Consider the following 16552-nt stretch of genomic DNA (forward strand, 5'->3'; position numbering starts at 1 on the left):
ATGAGAAAGCATGATTCCATCATGGTTGTTGTGGATATGTTGACAAAGGTTGTGCACTTAATTCCAGTGAAGTCTACATTCTGAGCTAGCGATGTAGCATAGGTATTCATTAGAGATGTGGTCAGGTTGTAGGGAGTTCCAAAATAATATTGTGTCAAGCAAGGATGTAAAGTTCACCTCCAAGTTTTGGAAGGATTTGTTTGCAGGTTTGGGCAGATATTTGGCCTTTAGTACAGCTTATCACCTGTGGACAAATGGAAAAACATGTTGAGGGTGTACGTGATGCATCAACAGTGAAAGTGGGATGAGTATCTTCCACTGGTAGAGTCCTCTTACAACAATGGGTATCGAGAATCTTTGAATATGATTCTGTTTGAAGCATTGTATGGGTGGAGTTGCAATACTTCCATCAGTTGGAGCGATCCAGTTAACAGGGTGTTGACTGGACTGGACATGTTAGTAGACATGGAACAGGTGATGCAGGTTATAAATAAGAATCTAAAGGTAGCACAAGATAGGCATAAGAGCTATGTATATCGGAACAAGTGTTTCAAGGAGTTCCAGGTTGGGGAATAGGTGTACTTGCGCATCAAACCAAAGAAAAGATCCTTGCGGATTGGATCATGTGCCAAGATGGCACCACAGTTTTGTGGACTCTTCAGTATTATTGAGAGGATTATGCCAGTAGCCTATCAACTTGCAATGCCTCCTATAGTGAAATTCCATGATGTTTTCCATGTGTCATTGCTTAAGAAGTATGTTAAAGATGTCGATCATGTGATTGATTAGTCTGTATTGTAGGTAGAACCAGATGGAGAATTCCAGCTAGAGCCTAAGTGTATATTGCTGAAAAAGGTGCTCATGCTTAGAAACCAAGCAATCGAGCAGGTTAAGGTGTAATGGAAGCACTTTGGGCCCAATGAAGCTACATGGGATATGGCAGATCAAATGTGGGCTATGTGTCCTTCATTGTTTTCCCGTTGAGGCAAAGTCATTTTGGTATGATGTTGGTATATGTTTTGGCATATGTTTTGGTGTTATGTTTTGATATATGTACATAAGTATATGGATGTAAATACCACCATCATCTATGTTATAAATCTCCAATAATAGGTATGGGTGTCAATTCATTATAGTCGTTATGTTGGTTTTCTTTTAGCAGGGTGATCATTGTAAATATTGCATCAAGCTATGCTATAAAGCTCCATGAGCAGTATGTCTTCTTTCTAGTGGTTTTGTTGAGGTATATGTGTGATTGAACACTAAGGACAATGTCCCCCAAGGGGGAGGGTTATATAACAACCCTAGTGAAAATTCCATGTAAAAAAAAAAAAAAAAACCACGGTTGATGGGACTCTTATTCCAAGTTGAATGTTGGGCAAGACATCCTAGTGTCTATTCATTTGATTTATTATGGATAAGAAAATTGGCAAAGGAAATGGCTAAGGCTTTGGAAAGGAAAAATGGCATTTTTGGCACAATTATTTATGAAAATAATGGAAATTAGGAGAAAAGGAAGGGGAAATGTAATAGGTTGCATGTGAGGAGGAAATTGAAGGAAAATAATGGAAAATGAAGAAAATAGAGGCCTAATTGATAAAAAAGGCTTCTGAGTATCAGTTGGTACCTTTTGTCAGTTCAGTTTTGGAGCTCTGTCATTATTATCTCTCTCTCTCACTCTTGGACACTTAGATTTTTCTTGGAGTACTTTGGTATTAGATCAAGAAAGGAAAAGAAGGCAAGAGGAAGGAAGGAGAAAGCAAGGAAGAGAAGGATCAAGCACCTACAACATGATTATTTGTAGGTATTGATTTGCATATGTGATTTCCTTGCCATATTTGGCATGCATAGTATTGCATGAGGTGGTTTTCTGTCAGGGCATGGGTTTTGTCAGGTTTGACAGTGTTTTCAGCCTAGCCTTTCCATTTCATGATAGCCTTGATGAGATGGGTTCTCATACTTCGGTTGAGCTATATTACCGAATGGATTCGAAGTTGAGTGGGGTGGATCTATGAAATGACAAACACATGGCCTAGTGGTCACTGAACCAGACTGTGGATCATGGTAAATCCACTGGCCTAGTAACCCTTGAGCTAGACTGTGGGTTGTGGTAAAGACAGGATTGTGTGCCTTCGTCAGCCTAGGAATCCTTACCGGTGAATGGAGTGATATACGATAAAGCCAAGAGGTGGATTTCTCTTCATTAGGCATAGTACTCCTAGGCTGGGATGTACAGTAAATCCTAGAGAGTGGGTCTCGATGTAGGGCCTAGTGATCCCTGCATCAAATTGTGGATCACAGTAAAGCCTGAGAGAATAGGAGGCACTCAAATTCCTGACATTGTAGGTGGAGAACTCTGGTAGAATCCATGATTTTTTGGTTCTTTGGGTTGTTTATGAGTCCCACATACATTCTTGGAATATGGCACGGGGTGATTGGTTGAAGAGATATTTGGCTCAGCCAATCTATGGTCTGTTGGAACATGGTAGTCCCATCCCCGGTTGGTTTCTACATTCATTAATGAGAAATTCATTCCCTTGGTTTTTCATGTGTAAATGTACTGCCTTATATGTGGATTCTATAGCTAATGTATTCATGGTATTTCTAGTTTTATTATGCTAGTTAAGTATATTTTTTATGATAGTAGCTATGTATGGCTCTCATCATGTCTCTACTTGTAAATGAATGAACAATGTATCTATGACCTAATAGATGATAATGCAGAAAATGATATGGGGGAACAATGCTTCATAGCGATTCTCAGATAAATATGAGACCCCTATGCTTAAATATGTTGTTTACACCTGTAGATTACATATTCGTGACATGTTTGACGAAATGTTTGTGATGGCTAGTAGAGGTCTAGTTAAGGGCTTGTTCAAGTATTTACATTTGCATTATTGTTTCCTTGGTATCTTTATGTTCTGAAGGTGTCATTCGATTCTGGGGAGTGACCTGGGATCTGGGCCTAAAAAAGTGGCTCAAATCTCGAGGACACTAGCATAGGACTAAGCAAAATAGTCCATAGACATTGGCATGCCTTGTCATGAGAGCGTCCAGATCCTTTTGGAAGTTGTCAGACCTGTAGCATGGGAGAATCCAGAGTTTAAGTGACCTAAAACCTTAGTGGGACCCAGGGGTTAGTTATCAGAAGTGTTGGATGGTTCTTAGGGGTCCTTTAGATGATGTGGAAGTTCTGTATGATGTGTTTCTGTTGATTCCATTTTCTTAAGGTCACCTAGGAGGTTGAATCCAATCATAGTAGACTCTCGTCACATGTTTACCCTTGTTGTCTGATTACTTGGGTAGATGTGGGAGGAGGATGTTACATAATGGAACCATGGGTTGGGCACGTGCCCGCCCATCCTAACCCTTTTGTCGATGGTTAATTTGATTCAATGAACCAAGGGTTGGGGCCATGCACCATGCCCCTTCTATCAACACCCATGGTGTAACCATAAGACTTGGGGTTGGGTCAGTTGGGCAAGCTTGCCGACCTAGCCCTCCCCCTAACAATGGAACTGGAACCCTTTAACAATAACTCGTATGTCGTGTATTAACAGTAACCAATGCATGGTGTAGTGGTAAGGCATTCTGTTGTGTATTGTGAGGTCATGGCGTCAAACTCCGCAGAGGCTCATCCGGTCCTTAACCAAATTTAGGCCTCATCTAGAGTACCACGTGGTACCCTGTGATTAGGCCACGTGTCACTCCATGATTGGCCCCAAACAAACCACTACCAACTAATCAAATTGTGCTAATTTCTTATGTACGACTGAACCACATGTCCTCTCTTGATTGGATTTGTACTACATAGTCACCCTACTGACGTCAACACCACGTCAGTGTACAGATTGCCATGTGGCATATATACACTGCTCAGTCAACCCTACAAGTTGGCTTTTTCATTGTTTTCCAAAAACATAGAATCTGATAACTTCCTCATACAGTGTCATATCAAGGCAATTCAAGTGTCTTATGAATCTGAACGACGAGATCTATGATTTGGCACTAGTTTTGGGAAAATTTGAGAATTTTCATTTTTTAGTATATTTTTTATACCCTTGATTAGAATGAATCTTAGGAGAATATTATTATCCGTGGGCATAACACATAATGAGATCTTAGGAATGGAAAGTGATAGAGGTCCAAGGTGGTGTCATAAGCCACAAGTCTTAGGGCTTAAGTGGCATTAGGATCTAGGCAGATCTACTAATGGCAGGATTGGTCAAAGGATTGTTTACAATCCAGGTGGATTTATCAGTAGTAGAGTGAACCAGAGGTTTGTGTGGGATCCAGGTATTGAAGGATTCATTTATACTTCGGTGGCATGGAGGTATGATGTGGAACAATTGTTTGTATTGTTAAAATATGCAACTATGGTCAAAGTCCACTTTAGACAGATCAATTGATGGGGATGATGATTCCATTGCTTCGTTTTTCGATAAGACCTAAATTGACCTAAAGATAATTCAAGACAGATAAGGGAAAGTGTACTTATGAAGAAAATCCCACATGTGCATATTTGATAAGGTCAACCCTAAAGAAAATTGGACACCCTTGGAAGGATATAAATGCAAGTGACATCAACCTCATTTCGACATCATTAGGAGACACTCTTCTATCTTGGATCTTGGCTCGCACGAGCAAGAGGCTCATCCCCGAACAAAGAAGTTTGCTCGAAGATGAAATTGTGGGATCCAAAGCTCGCATTTATATTTTAGGGTTCTGGGCCTTAGTCATAGGAACAAGAAAGAGAGATATCGACTACAGTTTCTCACTACCAATCTCATCTTTGCGAATGAATCATCCAATTCGTACATACATCTCGTCCTCATTGTGATCGGCATTTATGGTTTCATAATCTCATTTGCAGAATGTATTCGCTCGCTTGTAGGCTCTAGAGAGCGACTGGAAGCTTCACAATCGCACGCATGACTCCTCCTCTATACGAATGAGACCTAAATGATGAAATTTCATTTTTTTGAATATTTCGCGTAGTGACCGCAGTGTTCAACAGTCGACCATAGACAAGGATAGTTCATTACAGGCTTCAGAATCAAAATTTTGAGCATAAACATTGTTGGGTTCATTTCATGGATATTGTGTAGTTTTTTTGTTGGATAGTTGTATGGATGAATATATGGATCATTGTACTCCCTTTTGTTGAATCATTCGATGAAAATATAATAAGAAGAATAATTTTAAAGGGTTTTCCCCATACTGGTTTTTTCCCTAGTCTCTGACCAATCCTGGTGTCTCTATGTGTGAATGATTTTCGTATATTGTTCATTTATGTTTCACTGCATTGATGATGATGATATTGTTGTTTCTATATAATTTCATATGATTTTGATAGTGATGTAAATCTAAATAATGTTATGATGTTATGGAGTGAACTTAATGTGTTAATGAAGAAATGCAATTTTCAAAGCAAAGAACAATATAGCCCTAAGAAAAATTAACATGGTATCAGAGTTAGGCTGAAGAAAAGTCATGGAGATCACCCCTATGATGACACCATTGATGGATGTAAGAGAGGATGGAGGAGACCTAAAATAATTGTAGGGTTTAAAGGAAAACCTAGGCAATTTTTGTATTAGATTTTGATGGATATTATGAGGTTACGGTTTGAGAGAAACCCTAGCATGGTCAATGTGAATATGCTCGCGCACTTATGACAGATTGGATAAAGCCATAGATGGGATAGTTTTTCTTAGGCTTGGTTGTTGATGAAGTTGATCAATATATATTGAAGACATCAAGTGGACCATGGATAGTGACGTCTCTTGAAGGCTGGCTCAAGAGGAAGATGATCACATCTCCTTGAAGACAAGTACTTTCCAACTTATGATGCTCCTTTATATCTTAAATTTTGACTTATGGATCTAATTATTGTGTTGATTATTACTTATTCTTCCTGCATGTATATTTGAGTATTTGGATGCTTCTAACCTCCTAATGAGTTGTGATAATAGGATCCCTCTTGAGGATCATGTCTAGTGTAGGAAGAGAAGAACTAGCAAAGAAGCATCTAATGAAAAGGTTACAAAGTGCTAATAGCTAAGAAGGTGCACATGTATCTAAACACTACACGGTGTGTATGGTGTTATGTTTCAGCTACAATATTGATGACAAGGTAAGCCCTAAGGTATGATGAGAATGTCTCCTTCACAAATGTCTCATGCATATGAAAATGATTTAGATTCATGATTCTTATGATGAAATGGTGCACTTGATATTGAACAAGTATCTTACTTCTTAAATATGATGAATTTATTGATTCTATGAAGCTACTTGATATTGATCTCTAATATATTTAATTTTTGGCTAACACCTATTATTTTGGATATATTGATTCCATAAATAAGGTTAGCACCTTGATTCTAGTAGATGATGACTTGATACTATTGATAATGTTTATGAAAATCATGGTAGCCATAATGATAGAAGTATAACAATCAGATTGATATTCAGGATCTTTTGTTGACCAAGGTTATTTTTATTTGTTTAGTAATTATGGAATATGGTAAAATTGAATTCCCTAACTTGATGGACTGAATTATGTGACAAAGAAGTAATGTTTTGATCATGACTCTTGAATTTTACTCCTATTAGCTATTTTACACTAAACCTTGATGAAAGATTGATGTCATGATGTAATGGTGAATTAGCTAATACTAACATGATATGACCATGATGAATATGTGATATAGTCTAACTTTATGATCTATCAGATATGTTGATGCATGAAAGTATTATAGACAGGTTGATGACTTGAATAAATATGATTAAATTATATTCTCATTCAGTGAGAGAATCTCTCCATAAGATCCTTACTCCTACTACCATTGGAAATATATGTATATTATTTAATATTGAAATAATATTTATGGACATGAATAGGCAAATACCTGACATTGTTGATCTGCAACAAAGTTCTGATTTAAGAAGAGAGAGTTTTCCCTTACTCTAAGCCTCAGTCGCATAGAATAAAGCTTACAGGTGTGACTGTAGCCTCTCAGCCATATGGAAGTAAGGTAAAGGGTGTGATTGTAGTCTTCCAACCACAAAAAAAAAGGCCTATGGATGCGGTTATGCCTGTAGGACACAAAAATTAAAGTTTTATGCATGAAATTGGAAGTTCACTTGAAGGATGACAGTCCTACAGATATGGAGCAGATAACAGGACATTCTATGAGCAGGGGAGTTTGAATGTTTACTATAATATGAATATGTATACCGAACTTTTGTTTACAGGTGACCGGGATATGCATATAGATACGTCATTATGATTTAATTATTGAACTTTGTGCTGCAAGATTTTGACTAGATTTGGGTGATTGATATAGATGAGCAGTTTTCGGAGTTTTGACATGATAATGATTTAGAACTTTGACTTGATGATTAAGATATTTTATGCACTATAAATCTCACTATGATAGCAAATTTTGGATTTGACCTGATGACTAATGATTTTATTTGACGACTAATAATTTGCCTTAACAACAATGCTATGTTGACATCATTAGCTTTGATTCAATGGTTGAAGTATTGATATTTGTGATTCAATAAAAAGTAATCTCATAATAAATGGATGGAACCTACATGACTTATTCTTGGTGTATGCATTTGCATCTAGTGACTTATATTATGATCATGAGAAATACTTGATGAAATTTGGATTGATATTGCCTGGTAAATGACAATTTGTTGATAGATAAAGTCACAAATTGATTAGAGCGCTACCTGTCACCTGGTCTAAATAATTTGATATTGTGATATTGATGATTTTGATGATTTTGATATTAGTTTTGATCTAGCATCTAAACTTTGATAAGCTGACTTAGTTGATCTGATTGTGCAATATTGATTTATGTAAGACTGAACATATTGTTTTGGTAAAGTGTTATGTTTGTGGAAATAATTGAATAAAGCAAACTCCTCGATCTTGATGTGTATACATTGACAGTTATCTGGTGAAGCCAGGATGATGTGTTGATCCAAATCTCTACTTCAGAAGTGTTCCAAGGTATGATTTTGATTTTGGTTTTGGTTTTATATGTTTATGGTCTACTATTTACGAATAATGAGCCCCTAGTGATCAAAGTAAGAGGGAGATGGCTTCTAAAGCTCGAAATATTGAATCATGGCATGACGAATCGATTTCTAAAGTTTGGAAAATAAAATATGTATTATGAATATATTGAAGAGTTTTTGGAAAGTGAAAATACAAATCCTTGGACACTCTCATTGAATTTCAAGAAGTTGTGAATATATATTTTTGAACTTAACTTGGCACCCGATAGTATATTGAAGCATTGATGTTCTATTTTGAACACTCGTCAGTATATATATATGATGTGCATAGAACCTAATTCGATTCATGATTGAGCTGCTTCATACACATAGAGTTTCCACCGAAGACCCTTCGCGATATTGCATGCAATGATCCATTTTTTGTATGAGACATTCTTCCTGTGATATGTGACTACATAGATATACTGATGTTGCTTGGATCATTATTGATGATATGAGCACATCTAGGTGCTTCCTTAGTAAGATATCAGCCATGATATTTTTGGATGAAGAAGTCGGTAGCTTTAAGCACGCCCAAGGTTGAGTATGATGTTGCTAGCATGACTAGCTGTGAGGCAGGATGAAGAAGCTCTTTGGAGAGCTATTTGAGCAAGTTTTGGATATGAAAGGGATACATTTTGATAATAATAAGTGATATTCGATAGGCAGAGAATATTATATAGAGTTGGGACTGAGATACCTTCATATAATGAGATGATGATTTTTAACAAGATAAGATTAGGCTTGTGGTTGGTACCTCTTTGAGAGGGAGGATGACTATGGTATCCTTTTTATGATATGTATATTTTTTTTCTAATACGATATTTGATTTGATGTCCTATATGAACAGGAGATAGTTGCTATTGAGACATGATAATTACTAGATATGAGCATGATGATATGTTGTTTATCTATAGAGAGCATCATTGATCTAGAACATTGAGCCATCTCTTCCCCCCCTGTCTGAGCTCCTAGGGTGAGGAATTAAGATAGAGGGATCCTGGGGTTGAGGGATATCTAGACAATAGGATCGTAGATGTTTCTTCCCTATTTTGGTATTTTCATAGTATACCTCAGTTGGCATCATACCCACAAGTTGAGCTTGTTGGGATTACCACTCCTTTTCTAGCCAACAGGTTGAGAGTGTACTCAGGAGTGTACAACCCATGTTGATTATGATGTAGGTGTTCTACCACATGACTCTTTAGGGTCATTGTTGGGAAGATCGATAGGCAATAGAATGGGTTGAGATGTTCTCCCCTACATCACTTATTGCTCGATATGGGGTCGTAGATGTTTAGCTCCCCCATGAGATTTTGGGTTAAGATATGATCCCCGATGTGGTTCTAGGTTGAGATGTGATCCCCAATGATAAGCTCTTTAATGATGATGTGGTTTATAGATTTTTTTTCCCCGTCAATGTTTCTCGGGTGGTATTATTTGGATCCCCGCTGGCAAATATTCTATATGGTAGCACTGGATCCCCGATGGATAGAGGGTGGTAGATTGAGCTCCCTTCTGCTGTTAAATTCTTCTTCTTTTAGATTTAAGAATGTTTAACATATGAGCAGGGATAATCAAGAGACAAGCAGGAATAAGTAAGAGATGAATCAAGATTATCAATGAAGATATGGTGAGATACTTGAGATTGGATATGATTTGATGACAAGATACACATGACATAATGCAAGTGGAATTCTCCCTAGTTGAGAGGGAGTGTTAAAATATGAAATTGCGTTCAAATTCCACTTTGGATAGCTCATTTAATGTATATTATGATTGCATTGAATTCCTATTTTCGAGAATACCTAAATCGACCTAAAGATCACTCAAAATGGATAAGGGAAAGTGTACTTCTGAAGAAAATCCCACGTGTGCATATTTGATAAGGGCAGCCCTAAATAAAATTGGACACCCTTGGAAGGCTATAAATACAAGTGACCTAAACCTCATTTGGAAATCATCACGCATAGGTATGATGCTCGTCCGCGAAGGAACAAGCTCGCTCAAAGATGAAATTGCAGGATCCAAAGCTCGCATATGTGTTTTATGGTTTTGGGCCTCAGTCAAAGGAACATGATAGAGAGATATCAACTGCAGTCTCTTGCTACCAGGATCATCCGTGCGACCGAAGCATCTAAGTCGCACGTACAACTCGTCCTCTGTGCAACTGACATCTAGGGTTTTAGAATCTCAGTTGCAGACTGCAGTCGCTCGCTTGTAGGCTCCAGAGAGTGACTAGAAGCTTCCCAGTCACATGCATGAGTCATCCTCCATGTGTCTGATACCTAAATGATGAAATTTTATTTGTCTGAAGATTTCGCTCAATGACCGCAGTATTCGACAATTGACAGCAGACAAGGGCAATTCATTACAGGCTTTAGAATCAGAATTTTGAGTATAAGCATTATTGGGTTCATTTCATGGATATTGTGTAGTTGTTTTTGTTGGATAGTTGTATGGATGAATATATGGATCATTGTACTCTCTTTTATTGAATCATTTTATGAAAATCTAATAAGAAGCATAATTTGAAAGGGTTTTCTCCATAGTGGGTTTTGTCATAATCTCTTACCAATCCTGTGTCTCTATGTGTGAATGCTTTTCTTCTATTGTTCCTTTATGTTCCACTGAATTCATGATGATTATTGTTATTTCTATATAATGACATAAATTGTTGAATAATGATATAAATCTTAATAATGTTATGATGTTATGGGGTGAACTTAATGTGTTAATGAAGAAATATAATTATTAAAGCAAAGAACAATATAGCCCTAAGAAAAATTAACATGTATTGGATCCTGGTATTAGTGTGTAGATGCCTCTGTAGTGAAAAAATGTGGAGTGCTTGAGGGCAAGCAATCTTGGGACAAGAAGACTTGTAATGTCCCCATTTTCAATTTTCTCTATAATGCAACCATGATGGATTTCAAACAGATTTAATGGCCAGGCCATAGGAGTAGGATTACATCTTCATGCGTCTCAGAGGGGTTTTGAGGGATTTCATGGGATCTGATGGCATTCGCTTGGCATATTCCATCATTGGCACAACTTGCCTTTTTGTTTCGTTGCATTATGACAAGTCCCATAAAAAGAGGTTATTAGTGAGCCTGACATATTAATTATTTAATCTTGAGGTGGCATTCCGGGAGAAATATTTGATGGAACACCTCAGTGTAATAGCTCGTGAATTGAAACAAGAAGATTTGTAGGATGGGATGATGAGAAGAGACTTCCAATGGCCAGATAAAATATGGTGAGAAATTTATCATTTTTCTAGACTAAAAGTGACTTTAATTAGTCATTTAATTAAATAAAAGGAGGGGAAAATAAATAATTGAAGGAAAAATGCCAAAAGTGACTTAATTGAAATAAAACTAAATTCAATTCACTTAGATGGAGTCAAAGGGAAGATTCTGGAATAATATTAAACTAATCAAAATAAGATACTTCTAGAAGCTTGGAGATCTATCCATTGAGTCTTTAAACAGAGAGGAAGAGATCATTTGGGAACACCTTGGTTTCAAGGAGTATTTTTCCTATAGGAGGGATTTGGGAATGAGGTTCTCATCTTTCAGTAAGCCCTAGGATGAAAACCTTTGGGTTTCCATTTGTTATGAGTTGGACAAAAACCCAACCCACCATTGTGGAAATTTCACCCAGAAATATCACAGAGCTTTAGCAGAATTATTGGAGATCAGATTTGTCGTAGATCTAAAGATTAGAGTGAGGATCATCCAGATTCTCAATTTGGGCATCAACATGGTTCCAGTTTTCTAGGCCAGATCCAGTATGGTAGTAGATATATTTTGAGGTTGGATCTAGTTTGCAACAGTTTGGAGGGTTTTATATCAACTAAACATAAGTTATTTTTATGGGCATGTAATTTCAATATTTATACTAATATAATAAAGCTGAGATTTGTTGCATTTATCTCATATTGTGATTGTCGTAATTTATTTTCAATTTTTCAAAGGAACAACATTTTCATTTTTGGGTTTTCATGCTAATTTGCAATAAAAATGTCAGGGATATTTTTTAGAAGAAAGTTTTCATAAAATTAATGAAAATATTCAAAAGGGATATTACAGGGTGATAGAAATCAAAGGTCTATCTTTACAAAAAAAATCAATTTCTCAAGATCCTAATTTTTGCCTAAGTTGTCAATCCTTCAAATCAACAAATAAAGAAGGATGTTAAGATCAAATGGGTTCCTATCGCACACTTAGTTTCTAGATCTATTAATATATCTATCAATTCCCTTTGTTCATTATTCTTAACCATTCTAAAGACTTTATCATATACACTAACACATAAGTCCCACATGTTGGTCATATTTAAACCAACCTTATTATAATACTTAATTTGTTAGGAAGTCATTGATAACAAAAATTGTTATATTATAATAAGAATAATAGCACTATATTGATCGAAATATCATAATAAATAAATAAAATAAAATTATTATATTAATAAAAGTAAAAGAGTAAAAATAAGTAAAGATAAATTTATGAAAAAAAAATTAAAAAATTTACGATAAACATTGAAAATAAAACAAAAACAAAAAATAGGTATGGCTATAAGTAAATCTAGTATATAAAGTTTTTTCATCCATTTTGGGAACTAAGAAGTTTTATTTGTTGATGAGGAAAAAGATACTAAGGATTAGTCACCCACAAAGGTTGTTGATTAAGGGTTTTAGGATATATAGAGATAAAAAGACATGGTGCAAGTGAGCTTATTGTTACCTAGAGAGTCGTCCACAATATGTTGGTTGTGGTCAGCTAAATTAGAGATTGGTGAACCCCAACTTGGTATCTACAAAGTTGTAAGTGAATCAGGTTCTTCGTCTCACATGTAAATTCTCATCACTCACCACTCATATTTATTAGATAATTATTAATAAAATCTTCTTTATGTTTAGTTAACGGTTTGAATTCATATATGTAATTTGTATACAAGTGTTATTCAAATTCAAACCATTATATAATATCAAAACCTTATTACAATCCTTGAAACCTATAAACTATTTTATAATTTCATGTATTAAATATCATAAAAATGTATTTTTTATTTAATAAATATTTTTAAATATAAAAATGAATAAGGTATATTTCAGTTTAGTGTCCACAAAATTGTAAGCATATCAGTTTCTTCATCTCACATATAAAGTCTCATTACTCACTACTCCTATGTATTACATAATTATTAATAAAATCTTCTTTGGTTAACGTTTTGAATATATATATATATATATAATTAATTTAAACCATTATATATAATATCAAAATCTTATTACAAGAAGTCCGTTATATTCACATATATTAAATATCTAAAAATATTTTTTATTTAATATATATTTTCTAAATATAAAAATAATCAAATAAATTTTATAAAACAATAATTAAAAAATATATACCATTAAAAATATATTTACATTATTTGTCCATAACATATAATAATGGACAAAGTGACATACAGCTATCCTACATTATATATTACCATATCACATAAATTGTTTTAATAAATTATAATCTGATAACTAACATGGTACCACATAAAGGATCTATGAGATTGTAATCCTATAGGTAAGTATGACCATTTTTTACTCTATTAGAGGGGGAATTAATTTAATATAGTAGATTATGAATTACTTTTAATATACTTATTTTAGTTGCTTTAAATTATCTAATTCAACTTAAACATCAAATCCAAAATTATTTTGGTGTGCAGTAAAAAAGACTTTTTTCTGGTCATCAAAAAAGTTGCAGGTTAATATAGCTATATTTAATATTTAAAATAAAATGCATTTAGTAGTAAATTATAACTATTAGTTTGATATACATGTTTATTTTAGAGTGAGATTTTTAAAATTTTAATTTAATTATTAAGTGGACAGTAAAAATTTCATTTTCATGGAATATTTTAAATATTTTTAATAATATAAATTAATTAAAAAATAAGATTTATCTTTAAAGTAATTATGTTTTTTATGTTTTTTAAATTAAATTAATTAATTGAAAAAAAAACACATATGAAACCGAGTAATGGTTTTCTTGAGTATGTGATATTGATAAATCATGGTATTGGTTCATGGAATTGTAACAAAGCTTATTTATAGAATTAAAAATATCCATTATAAAATGAGGTAAATCTCCATGTATAGAAATCTTGTTCCAAGTTTTTTCAAATATATATGTATATATGTTTAACTTATATATTAATTATTTTCATGATTATTAATAATAATAAATGTTTAAAATAAATTTATAATTTAATTTTTTTTTTGTTAAGTTGTTTTTTATCCTTGAGGCTTTACCTGTGGCTTGAGGAGCCGCCATCCAAGGGCATCTAAGCCATCAAAGTCACCCGAGATTGCACCTAGCCTAGGCCACACTAACCCTTAGCCGCGACCCAGGGGCATCTAAGTCGTCAAAGTCACCCAATATCACACCTAGCCTAGGCCACACCAACCCTTCACTAACTGGAGTTTTTAGCATGTCTTCTCCCCTAACAGAGGCACAACTATCCCCGTGAAGTTTGACCCTGAGTCGTCTTGCTCGTCTTGCTGAAAAGGCCCATCCTCAATCAGTTATGCTAATAAAACTTAACATTTTATAATTTTATTTTAACTTAATACCTATTGACATTTACTAATCATTTAATTTATATAATTAATATTCACTGAAATTAATTCTTACTTAACCCAAACCTTAATGAAAGTCACAACTGATTGTAGCATATCTACATTGGGAATTCATCAATTCGAAAATTATCATTGTGAAAATATATAGTTGTTGATACATGGTTGAAAATAAGGCAGCCTCCACCATTGCTTAAAATTATAAATTTTTATAATTGTTAAATTATAGTGTAGATAGTAGATATAAAATTAAAATTATAAATTTTTATAATTGTTAAATTATAGTGTAGATAGTAGATATTTCAATTTTATAGTGTACATATATAGTCATGATGTTAATGAGTAGTTATTTAGGTTAGGTATATAATATATTTTTATTTTTATCTATCAAAAATATAAAATAATATTTTATTAATATTATTTTCTATTATATAAATGTTGGTTGAATTTTTTTTTTAAAATTAATTATTTAAACCAGATGTAGAGAAATTATAAGTAATCTATTAAAAGAATATAGAAGTACTATTCCCAAAATGATAGTGTAGATAGTAGATAATTCAATTTTATAATGTACATATATAATAGTAATGAGTAGTTATTTAGATTAGGTATATAATATATTTTTATTTTTATTTATTAAAAATATAAAGTAATATTTTATTATATAATATTATTCTATATTGTGTAAATGTTGGTTCAAAAAATTTAAAGAAATTAATTATTTAGACAAGATGTGGAGAAATTATAAGTAATCAATTAAAAAAAATATAGAAATACAGTTTCTCAAAAAGTATATGTTAAATGAAAAATTGGAAGAAATAAAAATATATTTTAAAAGTGTCCAGTTAACCTTCAAAGATAGTAAAGTGATTATTAAAATTAGAAAATAGAAAAAATAAGCATATTGAAAAGATGGTTTAAAATGTAAAAAAAAAAATAATTTTGATCCTAGATGTTAATATATATATTTAATAAATTTACCTGATGGATGAAGGGAAAAAGATGAACGTGCAATGACAAGAAATTAAGTTATTGTATCCCTAGTAACCATGATCAACTTGTAATGATGAGGTGGACAAAAAAGAGTAATACATTGGTACTTGAGGTGGGTGAGCGGAAGTTTCACAAATAAGTGTAAGAAATCAACTAGAAGGAGTGATCTATCTTATAGTACGATGAAAATTTTTGGATTTAGGGAATAGTCATGATACAATAATTTAGCACTTGTGAGGTATATCATGAAATCCTATGGAAAATGGTTGTGGAATCACATAATTGTTTCTATACAAGAACTTGATAAAAATCACTATAAGGTCTTAATGCATATAATTCCTATTAAGATGAAAATATTGTGAAACAACTAATGAATTTAAATGATCATGATAATGGCAAAGGTAGAAAGTATGGAGACATCATATTAAAGAAGTAATACCCCATGAGCGACTATAGGATGGGAACAAAGTGTCAAAAGAGGAAACGCCTTAACATAATGGTAGTAGTCCATGAAGGATTTGTGATGGTTAGCCAAATTGAGTATGAGCATTGTGGAATTGTTAGAATTGGAGTAGTTAAAGCTTATACAAATCCCCAATGTGCACCTAATGGATAGCATTGAAGTGCTAGGGGAGGTATGGAATGAAGTAAAACCTAGAGAAATTTTTTGTAACAATAATTAAAGGGGTCATTTTCTCCAAATGGAAAACTCTCTTACATATATAGACTAAGTGGATTGAGCAACATGAATGATGACTAAGGATGAATAATGAGGGTCATAGTGATAACCCATTTAATTCTAAGGTGTCAAGATAGAAAATTATGAACTAACAA

This window comes from Pinus tabuliformis, chromosome J, assembly GCF_031772625.1.
Source record: "Pinus tabuliformis cultivar Carrire ecotype Pingquan chromosome J, CPIR1, whole genome shotgun sequence".
NCBI lineage: Eukaryota > Viridiplantae > Streptophyta > Pinopsida > Pinales > Pinaceae > Pinus > Pinus tabuliformis.